The 16,446-nt window shown below is 37.7% G+C and overlaps 1 long non-coding RNA gene across 1 annotated transcript; it reads right to left on the bottom strand.

Annotated features, from left to right (window-relative positions):
• Window positions 1-5,825: 5,825 nt before the first annotated feature.
• Window positions 5,826-16,228, bottom strand: LOC118773796. Its single transcript, XR_005004748.1, has 4 exons — window positions 16,153-16,228; window positions 12,784-12,858; window positions 7,404-7,580; window positions 5,826-5,899 (listed from the first exon to the last, which is right to left on the bottom strand). It is a non-coding gene; the product is annotated as an uncharacterized LOC118773796 (long non-coding RNA).
• Window positions 16,229-16,446: the final 218 nt, after the last annotated feature.

Below are 16,446 nucleotides of genomic sequence, written 5' to 3' on the forward strand. Positions count from 1 at the left end.
GAAAATGATTAGGGGGATGGGTATTGGGTGTCACCCGGGGGGACCTGCAGGGAAGCCCCGGGGTGTCGGGTTGCGGGGCGAGAGCCGTGGACCGCATGACGTCCTGGGCTGAGGAATGCGAGCAGGGAGCAGAGCCGCGGGCGCCCCTCCCTCCCAACAGGGGTGAGGTCGTTTACCTTCGCGTGGGACGTGCAAAGAACGCCACCACAACGGTAAACACGCCCATCTGCTCAGCGCCGGTGAGATGAAGAGGGCTGTTGCTTCTTCTCAGGGTTAGGGAAAACAGCGCGGTCACTTCACGGCACTGTCACCTTCTTATGATGTTGTCGCTTCCACCAGAAAGGAGGAGACTGTGTTTTCCCATGGCGTGGCTGATGTTCAGAATGAGAAAAGCCAGTGCGCATCAGTTTGAGCTTTCACCATGTTTTCCCACTGAGCACTCCGGCTCTTCAAAGCCTGCAGTGTTGGCTGTAAGAAGGCTTTGGTTGTACAAGGAGGTAATTTAAATCTGTGCTGTGTCATCCCAAAACATTTGAACATACTAATTTATGAAATTAAATATGGGACATCAAATATGGCGGTTGCAACAAATAGAAAGCAGAACAACAATCAGATGAACTGAGGACGATTTTGACATATAACAATAGCACTCTGCAATGGGGTGCAGTATTGTAAAATGAAATTCATTTTACAAAAGAACAGAATTAAATGTTTATTCATTGTCAAAATTACTTAATTAAGTTAATCAATTAATTTATGCAATTAAAAATTATGTACTAACCTACAGAACCTACAGAAAATGTATGCATGCATCTAAATACCATGTAAAAATGATTAATGTCCTCATGGACAGTTGCTAAGGAATCATCACATATTGAGAGACACTGAGATAGCAACTTTCCACCTCCAGAACACAGCAGCATTATAACATGCCAGGTCTTTAAAAAGTCCTGTGGGAGCGGTAAACAGAAACCAGCAACTCCTCTGTAACCAATGCCCCTAATGATTTAAGGAGATGGTCAAAGGTCATAGACTAGCTATTAATGATACCTTTTTACAAAAGACATACACAAATCCTTTCTATCTCTGAGACAAAGCGTCATCCAGGGCCTCTGAGGTGTGTTAGGGGAGATTATTGCAGGTTATTGAGGAAGAGCAGACCCAGTCAAGATCCTGTCGCAAAACAGAGGCCTCAGAGAGACAGGCTTTGGAGTTTATCCTTTAAGCAGTGTTTTCTGCGGCTGTCCATTCCCACAGAATGTCTCTCTCTCTCTCTCTACACACATATATATACTGTCAGACAGGCATAAAACAAGCTTTTTATTTATTTCTTTATTTTTTTACTTTTACCCATAAACTGTCAGCCCTGTCCCTTCTTTCTATTAACAGCATACAACATTTGCATTGTCCTGCTTTCAGTTTAAATTGTCCTCTCTGGTTGTTTGTTTGCTTTTAATCTCTCCAAATAGCAGTCCTCTCCTTTTGCAGGTTAATTGGCGGCCGAGGCTGCCGCGTAGCAGAGGAGGTCTCTCCCAGATTCGGGCAGCGCCGTGCGCGGAGCCGGCGACACACACGCGGCGCGGCGTCTGGCAGGATAAAATATGGAAGGTAGGGCTGCTGGGCATATCGTATATCAGGCAGGTTTAGCATGCGCATAATAAAATGAATGACCCTGTTATCTGCATACGTTGTGTGAGCTTAGTTTAGTGTACAGCCATTTATTGTGTATAAATGACACGCTGTCGGGCGCTGTGGTGCATGATTAAGCTGGCACTGCTTTTCTCCCTCTGTAACAGCTGTAGGCGAAACATTCCCAAGCCCGAGCCAGGTTTACCGTCCCAGCGCTTTGCCTAAATGTTTATGAGGTTTTTAAGGCGCTGCGCGCTGCCTCCTTCTGTGTGCCTCACCTGAGTGCATCCGCAGTCCTTCTGTTCTGCTGAGTGTGAGTGTTGTCTTCATGCAAACACCCCCCCCACCCCCCCAGTTTGGGGGGGGGTTTCACATGCTAATTATTTCAAACAAACGGCAAAGGATCTAAAATATAAAGAGCGAATTTGTCTAAGAATGCAAAAATAGGGGTAGAGTTTTGTCCTGTTTGATCGGGTGCAATTTTGAATGTACGTTTATCTTGAGTATCAGAAGTAATGTTGGTATTAACAATATGAATAACCTGAAAGACAGGTTCATTGTCATTATTTGACTCACAAAATGTTGGGTAGCTCATGACCTTTTACTCAGATGACAGTGGTAAGGTTTGCTACAACTGGCTAAATTACATTTCCTTACAAAGTGTGGCGAAAAAAGTACCATAAGTCCATGTCCATGAGGTTTTATCAAAATCAAACGTACCACCTATTATGCTCATAAATCTAAGTGAAGGGAAAGACATTTGTGCAATAAATCATAATATATGTAGTCTTTACTTTAGAGCAGCTAGAACAGCTTCTGTGACCAACTGGGTATTGGGCTACCAAATATATGTGATAATGTTAAGCATGTGGGGTCTGTCTGACAAAAGGCAACAACAGCAAAATAAATGTACACTCAGAGGATACTTAATTCCAGAATCAGAATGTGTCTGCCACAGAAGAACAGTGACGACTGTCAATCTTTCATCCGCTGTGAGACAGAATGATTCCAAGGTGGAGGGAGTCCAGGCACAGATTACACCACAAGTCACCAGAGCTCCAGGCACTTCTACTGATTCACTGAGAGAGGGGGGTTTCAGACAATTCAGCTACCCAAGTGAGAAGGCATATACATGTTATTAGCTTAATTTATGTATGCAGTCACAGTGTTTATTAGACCTGCTTATTTGTAATAATAAATGATTCATCAATGTTGTTTGCCTTTCAATCATGATCATGGTCTTGTGACCATCATGATACTGCATCTTGGTCCAGATCTCAGTCTTTGTCTTCATAATGGTAAAGTTCTGTTTTTTTTTTTTTTTACACAAAACTACCATTGATCATTGTCACAACAGAAAGCTAGCTGCCCACTTAATATAAACATTTTAAGTCTTGGTTGTCATCAATTGTGACAAGACAAATTTTCATTTTGCCCATCAGCAAACAGATTTTATTGTATGGCTCATCAAATCACTTAAGTTTAAAAGAACAGTCTTGTGGGTTTTTTATAACACTGAAAAGACAACTACAAATTACTGTAACTCCATAAAGCTGTGATATTGTAATTAATAGAAATAAAATCAAAGAGCCTACCTTTTAATGCATTGTTAAACAAAATCGCCAACTCCCCCTGTTCTGTTCTTGCATTCGGGTGAACTCTGAGGTTTGAAAGTGAGCAGTTCTTTACAAACCAGAGGTAATACTTATGGATGTATCAGTTCAGCACAGTCCCAGTCTATTGCAAGAGTATGTTTTTATTGAGTTCATGTGACTGAGCCTTTCAGCACTACAGGCTCTGAGCCTCAAACATTAAAATAGAGCCAGGCATTCATCAATATTCTCAAGCAGTTACCGCCACAATTTTGATGAATTGAGGATGCGCCTGTCAGACATAAACAGTACTGACACTGTGCCGTCTTGGCAAAATTCATCATATTCTGACAACTGTTGAAGAACACATAAGTGCTTGGCAAACATCTGCCCTATTTCAAACATCTAGGTAACAAAAGGTGTTTGGACTCAACAGGCCCATCTGAGGTGGAATTTGGTCACTTTTACACTGGGTAGTGTTAATAGTTAAATAAACAATATTGTTGTATGCTTTTTAGGAGGTTCCTCAGTTATTTCTCACAGGCTCAGAAACTTGGCCATTATCTGTGTAAGTTAGGAATGGAATAGAAGCAGCTAGCTGTTATACTTTCAGAGATGCAACAAACACCTACAGTAAAATGACTTTTATGGGAGTCTCCCAAAAAATTCCATATCAACTATATGTTCTTCAGTATTGAAAGCTATGTTTTCCTATTTTCTGTAAAAAAAAGCAATGTTTTTCAGTCCTATTAGTTATAGTGATATTCCAGTGTTATCATTTTTTCACAGGCAGAGGATGTTTTACATTTTGTGAGACATTAACTATTACATAAATTATGGACTTTTCACTTCTGGAACCATATTTTTCACAGGCAAAAATAGTTTGATAAAATGTTTTGTTATAATTTTGACGGAATAATCTTGTTTCATTGTTCTGCAGAGCTATCATGAGAAATAGAGACAATTTGACATTTTTTTTGTTTTTTATTTGTTTTTTTTTTATTTTACAAGCTGAAAGGGCAGAAGATGACTTTTGTTTTCTGTCTTGTCTTTTTGTCTTTTAAAACAACATTCTGACAGCAACTGACAACTGCCTCCAGAAAAAAATATGAATGGTAGTAGTCTGAAATGAAATTTTTGGAGTGAAGGGCATGTAACCCCACTAAATGGCCAAGTAACACCATTTTGAAATATTTGGACAAATCTGTAAACATCCGTAGCTGGACGTAAAGATTAAGACTAAACTAACTTCCAGACTGTATCAATGTTTTATTTATTGCTTTTTTCTCAAAAGGTTTGATCTTAGTCTACATTAGTCTTGGTGTCCACATGTCTGCCTAATCCTTTCCTGCACAACATATTATAGGGAGTTTGTATCTTGCCTTTGAACTGATGGTGCAGTTTTGCTTTTGCTATTGATCAGTTCCATTCAAAGGCACTGTTCCCATCCACTCAAAGACATGGGATCATGTCAAGTTCTGATTGCATTAGTTTTCTAATAGAGCTCGTATCCGTTAATAGCATTCATTAGCAATATTTGTAGCTAGACTACATATTTATAACATGAGAGTCCTGCCACCTGTATTGAATAACTGAACATCTGAGGAATATTTTGCTTTCAGTCCCTGGACGTGTACACTGCAGAACACACTGTTGCTTCAGTGGTTCACCGTTGCTTTTCCAGACCTTACAATTAAACGGTTCCCTCTTCCAAAAGGAGGGTTTTATTGATGTGCCATGCTTTAAGGACGCAATTGATCGTACCTTTCAGTGTATTTCCCCACTCATGGTGTTCAACTTATTATAGAGGATGTACAGCCAGATTTCTCAGAATTTAGACTATTTTTGGTGGGATTTCCTATATGTTTCAGGTATTGGACATATCATACAGGCAAAAAAAAAACTTATTACTGTCCCATAGCAACAGGACAGTATTTCTTGTTTACCACAACGTCTGTAAGACCCTTTTTATTGTGATCATTCAATATGTTTATGTTCAAACACGCTTAGGATGAGAACAGAGGCCTTCGTAAGTGCCCACAGTGTCCATGGAGTTATGAGAACAGTCAGGTATTAGTGTCAGAATTGCAAGCCAAGTTTAATGTTATGAACCAAGCTGTTTTATTGCATTCAAACAAAAGCTGACATTTCCATGTAACAACTGCATCTGCACATTGTTTATTCTTTAAATGATGCAAGATGACGTCAGAGTAACAGTGTTCAATTATCAGCCACAGAATGTAACTAATCCCCTGCGTTAAGCGCCCAACAGGTTAACAGGAAAAATTAAAACAAACACCAGCGCTGCCATCTTAAAATACCAAGCGTGTCACCACAGCACTTCTCATAATGACTATTTTTGCACGGCCCGTCTGTCTCAGGTGAGGATTGCGCTGTGGAATTTTTATTAAAGAAAACAGCGGGCGTCTGAGCAACGACAAATACGAACGACTCTGTGCGGTCATCGTAGGATTTTGCCGAGCAGTGAAAACAGAGGGAGGAAGGAGTCCAGAGACCGCGCCGACGATGCGTCACACAGAGCAGGCAGGCAGCGGAGCGGCGCACACCTGATCCACACACTCGCCCATTGTTCTCGCGGTCCCACTGCTCCCTTCCCGCTCTGGCTCAGGCTGCGGCTGAAGCGCTGCCAAGTTCTCACCGCAGCGCTATCGGTTTCCCTGCGCAAGATACGAAAGTATGAAGCTCAAAGAACGGGAACAGGGGTGGTGGAAGGAGGGGCGCGGGGGGGGGGGGGGGGTCTCGAAGATAGCAAATGTAATTAAGCTTGCTGTTTTGAATCTGGCACATCGCAGACATGCTCTCTTGCAACATACTAAGCTCCCCTGACCAATAATAATAATAATAATAATAATAATAATACATAAACCATGGAGAAATAGCTGTGGGTTGTGGGAAATTATTTTGGATAGAAGGCAATATTGGCTAAAACAAAGAGGGATCCTCAGATCTGGCTCGCTTACAGGAAACATACTGACAGGCATGCTCCGCACAAGTCTTCGAGTTCCATCACTCCATTGCTGTTCCACATCTAAATGAACTGATGTGGATGTCATCATGCATCAGTCACTATAGGACTGTAATGATGGAATGCATCTCTGCATGTATGTATTAAGCCGTGTCTTGTTTTATATGCACAGAATTGCAAGCTGTTAAATATGGACTCCAATATCAAAAACACTTTGAAACAACAACATGAATTTAAATGTACAAAAGCTTCAAACCTTCACGTTTTTTTTAACCAGAGCTCTTAATAGTTTGGCTGCACAAGGCATCTCCAGACACCGCAGACAGTAGTCTTCGACTAATTTGTCATAAAGTTTGAAACAGGCAACAGTTAAATGTATATTGAATTAAGAAAATGAGATTAATGAAAGTGGGTATTTCTTTCATTTCATTCTTTAAGGCAGACATTAAAATTAGCCATATCGCTTGAGGATTTGCCACAATAATTAATATAACTTTCTGATTACAGCATAGGCACTTAATGTCATACACTGTGAAGAGAAGATGTCTTCTTATTTAGAATTTGCTCTTGATAATTACATCCATCAGGGCGACCGTGCAAACAGTAGAATTCAATTAATCAACAAAGTAAATGTGAAAGGTTAGCAATACAAACTGTGAAACTGTGTGAGGTAGGAATTTGAAAGAGATGGGTCTATGGCACTGACTACAAAGTAAATGAAGGAATTATTGAACTTGGCAGGAGATCAGTCATTCCAGTGAAGTCATCTATGACAGGCACTGTATTGAGACACCTATGAAAATATGAATCATTATCATAACAGGAGAGTTATTCCCACATGTAATTTCTCAATAAATAACTTATTGAAATGAGCATTGTATTTAATTGTTTGTTTTAGAAGCGCAGATGTAAAAGTTTTTTTTTTTTGAAGAGATAAAACACCTGAAGAAGGATAGTCCCAGCTCGGATGTGCACCATATGGTAAAAATTTACCAGATTAGTGTAGTGACCAAGTGTGAGATAAACCACATTGTCAATTGCCTGAGGGGGCTGAAGGAGCACACAGGACCTGTCAATCAAAATCCAGCCTTCAATCGTCCCATTCATGTACTTCCTGACACTCATAGTGAAGTTTTTGAAATTTCTGCAAAAAGGGAACTCTGCATTAACAAAAAAGAGAAAACATATGTTCTGACCTTTATTTTCCTCTGTAATTATTCCATTTCAAAATGTTCCACATATTTAGAATGCTAAAAAACTGGAGCAATAAAAAAACAAAAGTTCTGAATGGCTATTGTTTCAGGGCCGAGAAGACCTGGAGGTGTGTGCTTCAGTCTCTCAAGGTCCAAGCACAGATGTCTTATGTCCTATACCTGTAGATAAGATAAAACAAGTAAAAAAAAGCAGGATGGAGGAGAGGTTATACTTTAACATTTATGGTGTAAAATAATAATCAACAATACAAAATAGCAGAAGTAGTAATACATAAAAAATAATAATAATATGTTTTGTTATCTTTATTACTTCTATAGCATCATAGTATCATCACTAGAGAATTACAATACTGCATCCCAAGAATCAGAAAATGTATAATTTATTGTCTTACAGCACCTTTTATAATTTGTGTTTAGTCTGTGTGTGATTTTACTTTTTAATAAAGCTTTGTTATGCTAGATTGCAAATAAGCCTCTCCTTGAATCCATCTACAAAAGAATCCCCCAGGGATCAATATAGGTACTTTTCACCATAAAAGGTGTTCACACAATGAATAAACTTAGTATAATGAGGTTCACACAAAACATCTCAGAATTATAAATCTGTTTAGCTGTAAAATTGCATTCATTGAGGAGCGAGGAAAAAAAAATAATCATGCAGTTGTTGCTTTTTTCCCCCTTTTAATGCATTCGGGGGCAGAGGCAGTGTTTGGAATACGGTATTCACAGTCATCGGTCTTCCAGATCTATCCTTGACACTGCCTGCCCTACAGCCTAGTCTATTTAGCTCAGATCTGATCAGCATCTTTATAGTTTATCAGCCTTGGGGTTCAATTTTGGCTTGGATGCCTTTACAAATGAACACAATCACTGGTGAGTCTGTGCGTCCTGATTGCATGGAGGAAACAGAGCCGGGAACTTTAGTGGATTACCATGTCACTTGAGGATAAAGCACAAACATAGACGCGCCCACAGAGGGCTGCCTGGCTGGCTGGCTATTGGTATTCTACACTTGTACTCTGTCTTATTTCACTAAAATAATATAATTGTCTCGTCTTATTGCTTGTAAAGCCATATTCTTTCTGCAGGCAATGTAGGTGATCAATGTACTATCTAACAGAATCAATTCGTCCAGGAATACTATTTATTTCGAAAATGATCTAAGGCGGGATCTGGATGTGAGGCTGTGGTGGCTATATTACTTTAGTGAGTTTGGCCCTCACGTCAAGAAGCAATCAGTCCTGTTGTTCCATTTCTCATGTTTTGAGCGCTCATCTCCACATATAGAGTGAAAAATATTTACCGCAAATTAGGCATGTGCCTGCATGCAGATATTATGTTATATGGACATGCACAAATAATATATTTTCTTCAAAATGTAATTCCTTTCTGAATACTCTCAGCATAATTTGTATTCCTGTTGGTATTCCTCTGCGATTTGAGAGCTGAGAGAGGAGGAACTGGCAAGCGTATCAGCTGCCATTCTCAGTCCGGGCCGAATTGCTCTGCGCGTGTAGTTTGAGTAAAAAGTAGCTTTCCTCTTCCAAAGTAGCTCTGACATTGCTATTTGGATATCTAAGTAACTGATCTCAAGTTTTTTCTCCCCCTCCTGGCATTGACTGTAGCTAGTTAGCTAGCTAGCCGGTCACATTATTTACCTAGGTAGTTACTTCCTCCAACCCTGACGATTGATTGTCTCTATTTTATCGATCAGTTTAATATCCCTACTTACTATTCCTGCACTTTATTAAAGCTTGGCAGTTTAAGACTGTAGTCAAGAGGATTTCCAACCTTAAGTTCTTCTCCCCTATTTGTATTGACTGAAGCTGTAGGCAAGTGTGATAAAATGCTAGCTAGCTGACTGCGTTTACAGATAGCTTTCAATCTGATTGTCAATTTCCAGATTTTTTTTTTTTTGTTTTGTTTTTATCCATGTAGTACAGGTAGCAATGCTTGGTTGCCAACCTACTCCAGATGCTTCCCGATCATGTGTAATACCTACCTTTCATGAAATTCAGAGGAGATTGCATTGTAATAAAGAAAGAAAGGAATGGATCTTACAGTCTCTAAAGAGCATATTTTTAAAAGGTCAAATGACTAAATTGTGGTCTTATAGCAAACATGTTAACCAAAAATCTTTGTAAGAACTTTAAGTAATTTCATCCCACTTAGGACCTACTTTATTTTTAAATTAGATCTCAATAGATAAATGCATTCCGATGTAAGCCAAACATCTACTAAGCCAAGTACAGTCATGGTGTTATTTTACTATGTTGATTTAAAACGTTTATGGATCAGGAAAAAAACCAAAAACAAAATGACAGTGTTTATATCATAAACTATTTATTCTGCTTAATTGATATTTTCCCTTTAAATCAAATTTTAAAATTTTCAGAAATGTGTTGATATTGGCTTAATCAGTAGCAGTAACTATGCAGAATTTCTACCTACATATTTTGTGTCCAGAATAATAAGTCCACTAGAGAAAGACAGTAGTGATTACATCTTTAGAAAGTGCCAATAGTCAACACACACTATGAAAGGGTTGGAGAATGTGTAAAACGTAAAAAAGTAACATAACAGCAGTATTTGGTTAAAAAAAATCCTGTTTGGGAATTAGCAGTTTGATAAAGATCAAGACAAACTAAAACAAATTTTTCATTCCTCTGTCTTCTTTGATAAGTGTAGTGATAAATATAAGCAAGATTTACTGTGATTAAGTCCATGTTAAGGTGAAAAAATACCCAGATAATGTCTTCCATCGATTTGTATGCCATTTCCTGTGACTCATACAAGAATTTCCAGTTCTGTGACTGGCAGCAATTTCCAGGTTAAACTAAAAACAAACAGAGACACACAATGACAAATACATATGCAGGTAATGCATCCTCTCTTCACCCCTACTACATATGTACTACATGTTGCTTTGCATTATCCAGTGAAACACATAAATATTATTTCCGTTCAATGTTCACAATAACTAATTGGAAATGCTAACATTTTCAAAAGCTAATGTTAGTTCCAATTGTCCAGATCATTTAGATAAATGCAAATCAGACTTTGCATTTCAACGAGTGTGTTTTTTATATTAAAGCAATATAGACAGGCACTCTCTGTGGGTACAGAAGTTCTGTTCCAGATGTCCATTGTGATCATGTAGATCTGAAAAGCACAGATCTGCTTACTGCCAAGTTTTTTGTTTGTTTTTTCAGTGGAGTCATGTAAGGCCTGTCAATGTTCTTGCATTGTGTTGTTACCTTTTTTCAAAACTACACAAAAAATATCAATTTTTGCTGTCAGAAATGTTTGATGTTGTATCACTGGTGCTGTTTCCAGTGTAATCCAAGTGTTCTCCTTTTTGAAGTTAAAAGTACTGTCTCCCCTAATGAATGGAATGAAAGTAAAGATTCCCAGTATGTAACTTGGCTTCATTCTCACACAAAGTTTGGCAAGCACTGTAAAGGGGAAGTTATGCCTCATGATCAGTTTTATATCTAAAACAGCATGGATGATCCTTGAAAACATAATCCAGAAATACATTCCACATAACTGTGGTAGATCTGTGGCTAACATAGATTAACGATGAGTCATGTTACCATATAGAATAGACTAGCATTCATAGCCCTAGACTCAAACTGAATAATGTTTTGAAACTGGGAAGGATACTGTTGGTGTCCTGTGGCAGCAAGAGGTAAAATGTACTTAAAATGAATAAACATACATAGAAATGTTTTTACATGAATAATCGTAGCACGCTTTTGTAAATCGATACTCAAGCACACATGTAATCCTGCAATAATTATAATGACAATAAAAAAATAAAATATGGAGTAGTTAACATGAGTAAACATAAGGTTCTGTAATTTTTTTACCGATAGCCTAGCTAGATGTTTACCCAGCTGCCTAATAAAAATAAAGTCAGAGCTCATTACTGTCAATTCTTTGTGCTTAAACAACTTCTACCACAGATATTAGCTAGCTAGTTTGTAGCATTACCGTACATTACCACTAAAATTAACAACAGTATAAACACAGCTGCTTCAAAGCGGAAAAAGCCTGTTTTTGGCTTGAGCCAGATAGTAGCTGAGGGTTCTTCATTTCTAAAAATAAGAAACATAGCAATTCATTCCAGCTACTACTTCAGGAGAAAACTTTACATAGGTCATTGGCCCACCCATACCAACTTTGTCGGACTGTAAGAACAATTTCATTACTTAAATATCAATGCTCAAATACCTGAACAGAAGGAAGTCAAAACATGATTAAAGTTTTAAGAAAAATGTTAGATTCATCTGTGCGTTATTGTATTACTCCTTGTTGTTGAATTGTAATGGATGAAAGTTACAGGTTTGCAGGTTTCCCTTATGCTCCACATAGTCTGAGAGCAGTTGTAATTACAGCATTTGTCTGTGATCTGTGAATTGAGGGTTCAGACTGGAATATACAGTATCTGTTCATCGCCAGTGATGCTTGGAGGGTTCCAATGTGCTTTCCGATAATTCCACATCATAAAAATCATTGCTCAAGAAGTTAGTTCCATCCTTTGGCAGAGTTGAACAATGGAAATATAGTGTGTCTCCCTTTCTAACTTCTATGGAATGTTCTAATTTGTTGTGGAAGCATTTTCAATACACCATATATTAGGTTTCAATGTAAGATTAATAAATTTTGGACACATCATGAGTTTGGTGATTTTTACAGGAATATGTACCTCTACACACTGTGTATATTCACTCTACTCTATTCTCCTCTTCAGAGTTATACCAAACATCTGTGCTACACCTTGATATCATATTATCATTGATATGATATCATCTATGAAACACCATACTGAACTGCATCCATATAGAAGAGTCTTTGGTAGTTGTGGACACTGATCGCTAGATAGCAAAGAATTATTTATTTTTATTATTTTTCACTAACATGGAGCTCCTGAATAACCAGACATGAGTCTTATTTTTCATTCATTAGTACATTCAAAGTAATACATTTTATCCCTGAATTACTAACGTGACCCATCAAATTAGTAATGTATACCCGTTAATTAGTAATTGAACCCGTCAATTTTGAAAATTAGTCATTCATACTCGTGTACTAATATAGTGCACCTTCAAATTTGTCAAATACATCATTTGTACCGACAAATTAATAATCCATTCCCTAATTTAGATATTTGCAGGGTTTATTAAATTGGGGGTATGAATTACTAATGTGTGGGTATGAATTACTAATTTGAAAGTATGGTTGATTAATGTGAGGGTTCAAATTACGTATGCAAGGTTGCATTTTATTAATTTAAAGGTATGAACTGATGACAAAAAATTCAAGGGTGGCCTTTGTACATCGGTTGCATGTTACATACCTTTATGTGACTGTTCCCTGTTTTGAATGGTGCAGGCAGCCACAGTGGTTTATTTGTTGTATAATGTCAGGACCTCTGAGAATTATGAAAGGAGCAGAGTGTTAATCCAATTGTAAATGCCTTTGTTATATTTCATGAATTTGCTTTTTGAAGTCCAATATTAGGTATAGGAAGCACCTCAGCTGCCTAATTGTTCTATATTCAGATGTCCTTGTAGGTATTTAAAATGTTATACTGTATACGTGCATGTATTTGTTGTATTTATTTGTTGCATTAATTGTTGTTGTTTACATTTCAAATATATTGTTGCAGTAGTTTAACTATTTATGACTTTTATACTGTTGAAAGGAAAATTCTGAGTCTCTCTCTCTCTCTCTCTTTCTCTCTATCTCATGTTTGTGCTTTGCCCATGCAAGCTCAGGCTGACCACTTATTATTAGAGTAGCACAGGAAGTGAAACCGTAACAAAAAGTTCAGTTGTAATTGGTTACGGTCACGCTAACCAAACAGGAAGGAATCTGCAACTGATTACAAGTCTTCCTCCTGCATTAATAGTTCTAAAATTAATTACGTTTAAGGTCTATTCCCACTATTGGTTTTCCTGTTTTGAAGCTGTTTTATAGAGCACAAATCCCCAGACAACAAAGCCCAGTTTCAATTACAGGGGAGTCATACAGGGCCATGCAGTGTAGACACACATCCATCTCACCCTGTACAGAAATATCCCCAGTATCCAGACTGCTTAATAATTCCACTGTGACTCACTCCAGCATCACCCTGTTTTCGTTTTGGAGCAGTCTGCCAGAAAAGTTCACAAGTGTTAACATATAGAAGTTTTGCTACACATCTGTAGTGGCTGTCTGGGGTGCTGTAATCATTGTAACTGAAAAAAATGCCAAGCTTTTAGGAGGAGTTTGTATCGGGGTAGAAAGTCACCTCAAGTCTATCTGCTGGGAGTGCCATCAGGCTTTGGTGTTGTTTTGTTTTTTACATGTTTAATGGTTAAAATTTTATAGAATGAAAGTTGTATGACACTATATGTCGATATAGCTGAATTAGCATTCCTGAATGGAGGGTCTTGGCCCAGATTCAATATAACTGCGGTATGTTTTGTCCTTATTTTTAAGTAACCAGTTTAAGCAAAAGTCAGATTTTTTTATTTATTGTCAGATTTATTGTAAGATTATGAGTTCATCAGTTGTGGAAATGAACAAAAAATGTGCAACAATCATAGAAATGTAACATTTTTGAAATTGGATGCTCACATTTAAGGGCAAAGCGCACCGCAGTGAGACTGAGTCTGCCTCAGTGTCGTAGTTATTGACAGTTACACGTTAACACAATGGATGTACGGTGAATTAACAGTTAGACAAGATTTCCTGTTCAAAATCATATGTGGTTACTTATGACCGCATTTCAAGTCTTTGAACATGTCCAATTGATGTAGAAATGTAAACTAGATTCGCATTTGACTTCACGTGTGAGAACTTCCATTCCCAGGGTCCCATCTTGAAAATTCACTGGATACAGCTTTTCCAAATCTTTGAGTTTATGGTATTGGTTACGGGATTACACAACCCCTTTAAGCCTTACAATGAGTCGATCTTCTCAATGAACAAAAGATCCTACATGCTGGATGCATTCTCCACAGTCTAAAGGTTAATCAAGAACAAATTCGGCAAATATTCTCAAAATGTGGGGCTTTGAAAAACACAAACAAAATACCCCACAATGAAACAAGCATATTATTCACATTAGTTGTCTCTTAAGATGTCAGCATTTAGACTCATTGAGTTAGGTCTGTGGTACCTTATCAAAACATTCTCCAAACAAGAATAAAAAAAAATAACAGCTTATGAAATAAGCCAACCTCATTACATGCAGAGAGAACTGAATTCATTCTATAATATGCCCCATATTAGAGCATAGCTTTCTTGTGTCTTGAATGGACCTTAACTGTTGATGTGAGGACAGAAAGAAAGGTACTTTGTAATGTAATTTCTTTTCAAGTAAAGGACAGTGCTCTCTGTTCCTCTGCTCTAATGTTATCTAGTTTAATTGTGTTTTGTTCTGACTCACATCGCATCTGTGTCACGTTCACTGAAGGTAACTGTTGCACTATTGTCGTAAATAAGTCGAAAAAAAATTGCATTCATCTTTTTATTCAAAATTGGGATATCACCAGTTAATGGTGAGATATTTGTAGTGGATTTTCAATGTTTCAAACCCTTCTGTTGTATAGAAATGCAAAAATGAATACATTTCTTTGGCGTAGGCCCTTCTGAAGCATATAGTTGGTAACTCATTTTAAGTGGTTTGGTCAACAAGAGAGCGTGTCACAGAGGGCAAAAGGGGTTGTAATGACAATACAGACAAAGATGACCAAAATTAGAGTGGTAATCGAGTAATATAGAGCCAGTGAGCAGGCACAATGCAACACATGACAGGCTGAAACATATGTTGGATAACAGACCACAAAAAGAACAGAATACAGAATGATGAAAAATTGAAATAGCCAAAAAAGCTTTTATAAAATTCAAATGTTCCATTTAAAATAAAACTACACCAGAGCATGTAATGCCAAAAGTAAAAATAAATGGTGGAAAATTTCAGAGAAATCCCCTAGAAACGATTTACATATATGTATGTATGTATATATATTGAGGAAATGCATTCAGATAATAGAGATAATTAGACCAGTCAGATCCAGATCAGGGAAGTGCTGTGAAGTTATGTTAGTCTGTGTAAGTCCAATTTCCGACTTACTCTACATACCTCTACAGAGACAGTTAGGCAGTAGAAAGCCCTTGAAGGATAAAGCCACCGATATCCCCCACAGTATGAACAAGGAACCCTCTTGAACGGCAGACTGATAATGCAATATCATACATTTCATTGGCACATTACAAGTTATTTTAGATACATGAATACTTTTACAAGTATTCCTTTTAGCATTTGTCACATTTTAAGCGATGAGCGAAGTTTAGATTTTAAAATCTGACACTTTCTTGATAACTTCCTCTGTTGGGGATGTTTAACACAACATTCAGCTTTTGATGTCAGTGTGTAATTGAAGTTTGAAATTGAAGTAATTGAGTTATTATCAGTTATTACGTGGTTTTAACACAACCTCCCAAAAAATTAGGAAAGTCTCTCAAAGGATAAAGCTGATTTTCATAATCTCTGTGAAAGCAGACTCAAACAGTTTGCGCGGTTTCCTCAAGCCTCAGTTTTCTGTCACAGCTATCCTTGCGTAAGCAACCTCATCACATAAAAATTCACAATGCCAAATCCTTATCTGTTCAAAACCACCTTTTTTATCGTAAAAATGATTTTAAGTCATCACTTACCAATTCTTTACGAACTCACCTAAATGGCCATTTCAGCATGTGTTGTCTGTCATTGGAGTTGAAAATTGGAGAATGGCCTGGAAATTGGAAACATCTAAAACGCAGTCCTGGAGAACGGAAATCAAAGTTAAATGAGATCATGCATGCCAAGAAAATGTTTTACCAAAGGGCATAAAGGAAGTTGGAGATAAGAAAAAGGAGAAACCACTTAATGTTGTGTTACTGGAATCTGTTAAGAGAGACTTTTTCTGTGCGTGTATTGTCAAATGTATAATATATAAATTTCTCTTATGAAGTACAGAATACCCAACTT

This window comes from Megalops cyprinoides, chromosome 2, assembly GCF_013368585.1.
Source record: "Megalops cyprinoides isolate fMegCyp1 chromosome 2, fMegCyp1.pri, whole genome shotgun sequence".
NCBI classification, from domain to species: Eukaryota; Metazoa; Chordata; class Actinopteri; order Elopiformes; family Megalopidae; genus Megalops; species Megalops cyprinoides.